Source organism: Pseudorasbora parva, chromosome 14, assembly GCF_024679245.1.
Source record: "Pseudorasbora parva isolate DD20220531a chromosome 14, ASM2467924v1, whole genome shotgun sequence".
NCBI lineage: Eukaryota > Metazoa > Chordata > Actinopteri > Cypriniformes > Gobionidae > Pseudorasbora > Pseudorasbora parva.
Genome location: NC_090185.1, coordinates 42,846,063 through 42,849,339, shown reverse-complemented (window position 1 = coordinate 42,849,339; position 3,277 = coordinate 42,846,063). Strand labels below are relative to the sequence as shown.

Here is a 3,277-nt window from a genome sequence, read left to right as displayed (position 1 = left end):
GCATTGTTAACTTGCATGAACAATGACTATAAATTTAATTAACTAGCTTTGAACTATAATTTATTAAGCAAGGTCAACAACTATTAATAACACATAAAAACACATAGTTGTTTATTAATAAACAAACATAAATAAAAAGAAATCACTGTTAGATCATGTTGGTCAATTCATTAAATAACGTTAACAAATTAGATCTTATTGTAAAGTGTTACTGAACTTATAAGCTCTTAAACCTTTACTAGCACCAAAATTAGGACCAAAAGGTTTATTCTAAAATCTTATTCCAGCATTACAGTGAATGAAAAAACAAAAAAAAAAAAAAAAAAAAAAAAAACTGAAGAACTCCAAAGGCACACAAAATTGTTTGTCACCAACTATTTTCAAGTTGTTTGGAAAGTGCTGTTTATGTCAATGTCCCAGAAGCTCTCCATCAGTAGGAAACTGGTGCACCATCTCTCCACAGTATATGTGAATGGACATGTTCCAAAGAGGCAGGAAAGCAAAAAAATATATACCTTGAGGAAAGAAAAAGAAAACGCAAAGAAAAAACTTTTTTAATTTATAAAACAGATCTATCCATTATTATAATTGGCTCAATTAAATTAAAACGATAGATGTACAGTTTATATTCATACAGCAGTATCTGTATGAAAAAAAGAAGAAAAAAAAGAAATAGCCATATGAGGGATCATAAAAATGAGCATGTTGTCTCTTTTTTATCTAGTACTGCCCTGATGAAGCAGTTTATTCTGCACGGTGTGTGTACGCTTTTGACCACAACTGCATCCCCTATGTGATGAATTACCTCAGTCGTCAGGGTAGAATGATTGGAGAGGTTCCTTCACGTATCCCACTGAGCACATCATCTTCACTGACACTGGACTTTAAAAATAGAGAACATTTTAATAATGGTTTTTATTCCTACTTTACAGGGAATTAAACATAACTTAAATATAGATAAATAACCCAAGACCAATGTAAATTGAGAAAAGTATTCTTGCATTTTTCCTCATCTTGCCTTGCAAGTTTCAGCTTACCTCGCACCATCTCCATGAAGGATGTTCCTGCATTTACCACGCCTGGCACAGCAATGCTGCGGCTCCTTTCCTTTGGGTGTGTGGCCTGTAAAATATATAATGATTAGGGGATCTGTATTGATCCTACAAAATAAAAAATAAAATAAAATAAGCACAAAATATTAAAAACACAAATAGTACTTTAACATCTTCCTCTCCAAATGCAAAAAGAAAAGAACATATTAAAATCATTATTTCATTACTGGTTGTTGTTATACGTTAAGTTAATATATGGAATAAATATATATAACGTTAAATGTCTTCTGTCCATTTAAAAAGTAGCAGTTCGATTAAAATATTGTATTTACAGCAGGCAAATTCATTAAACATGCCCACACCGGCGATTAGATTCCGATTTAAGAAATTATTATAATGCAATCTTAGATACATGATAGGAAACATGATTAACGTTAATTCACCTCCCGAGTCCATAGTGCGTCTATCCTATCTGCGATTAAACTAAATAACTACACCGTAATAGAGAGCTACCATGTTACGGTGAAAATGTAAAATCAAGAGAGCTTATATCAAGATATACTTACTTGACTCGTTATTTGTAGCATATAACATCTCATCTGTAATGATCCAAACGGTTCGCTCCTCTGTTGTCTGTTCTCTTCAGCTTCATTTTCCTTACGCATCGAGATGACGCAATCATGGCGGGCCGCGCATGATTTTAAAATCATGACGTAGTATTTTTGGCGCATGCGCATTGAAATATTAAGTATAAATATAAAATAAGATATTTCGTGCATTAAATGTTGATTATAAATCACTTATTAATTATCCATTTCTGTTCAGGTTGTTCTAACACACTGTGTAGTTGGACTGTATTTCAGAGAACTTGACTCATTCACCTAACTAAAAGTCAATCATGTTTAGAGTCTGATTAAAATCATTATCGTTATAACATTTCAACAGTATGTTGTACTGGAGTGTAAGCGAGTGAAATTTTGAAGAAAAGTACCTTAACCAATGTAAATTTGGACAACTAATTTTTTTTTTAAATCATTTATTTTCCATGTGCTTTGTCATTAGTAAAATAAGTGCACTTTATGAAACAAACTCATAATTAAAATGGTTTAAGTAAATTTGGGTGTAGACATTATTACAAGGTGCATTTTTAAAAAGTGCACTAAAGTGGGTTTATAAATATTGTCATGAAAGTGTACTTTGTTAAAGTACAAATTAATTATATATTATTACTAAGTACACTTATTATAAGTACACTAAAGTGTGTTTATAAATATCATGAAAGTGTATTTTTTAAAAGTACAAATTAGATATTATTATAAAGTGCACTTATTATAAGTGTACTAAAGTGTGTTTATAAATATCATCATGAAAGTGTACTTTGTTAAAGTACAAATTAATTCGATATTATTATAAAGTGCACTTATTAAAAGTGCACTAAAGTGTGTTTATAAATATTGTCATGAAAGTGTACTTTTTAAAAATACAAATTAATTAGATATTATTACAAAGTGAATTTTAAAAAAGTGTACTTAAGTGTGTTTAGAAATATTGTCATTAAAGTGTATTCTCTTTAAGTACACTTAAGTGGCACTTAATTTTAATTATATCATATTATCTACAAGTGCAGTTTAAAAAAAATATACTTTAAATATATTAAGTGCACAAAAAATACACTTCCAATACATTTAAGCACACTTCTTTTTCACAAGGTGAGTTGGAAAGACAAAGATTTCAGACAAGGGCAGAGAGCAGAAAGAGCTCTTGTCACAGCACAAACACAAAGGAAAATGGTGCGAGGACTCGAGCAAAATAAGTGATAATTTATTATAAAAATAAACATAAATACAAAACCCACAAGGGGGCAAAAATACATAATCAAAACATAAACTCAAAACCATACCAGAACAGAACAGAACAGAATCACGGGGAGGACGGGAGACGCATACATTACAACGATACCACAAAGACTGACAAACACCAGGAGCTTATAACAGGGAACAAATGAGGAAGGGCCCGATGAAACACAGGTGGGAGAAATCAAACACTAATTAGATAACAAGGGAGGAGGGATCAGACAATAGCTGTGTCCCAAAGTGAAGGGTGCGCACTTCAACGGCCATGCACTTCGAAGGCCAGACCAGGCCACGCCTTCAAAGTGCACGAAGTGCACGAAGCAGCACGAAGGGCAAACCGAGGGACAGGGTTGCCAGGTCTGAATAATAAAA

The 3,277-nt window shown here is 32.1% G+C and overlaps 1 long non-coding RNA gene across 1 annotated transcript; it reads right to left on the bottom strand.

Moving 5' to 3' along the window:
• Positions 1-359: 359 nt before the first annotated feature.
• On the bottom strand, positions 360-1,124 carry LOC137040651 (uncharacterized). The gene is made up of 3 exons (XR_010897956.1): positions 1,038-1,124; positions 806-882; positions 360-515 (listed from the first exon to the last, which is right to left on the bottom strand). It is a non-coding gene; the product is annotated as an uncharacterized lncRNA (long non-coding RNA).
• Between the last annotated feature and the right edge of the window lie 2,153 nt (positions 1,125-3,277).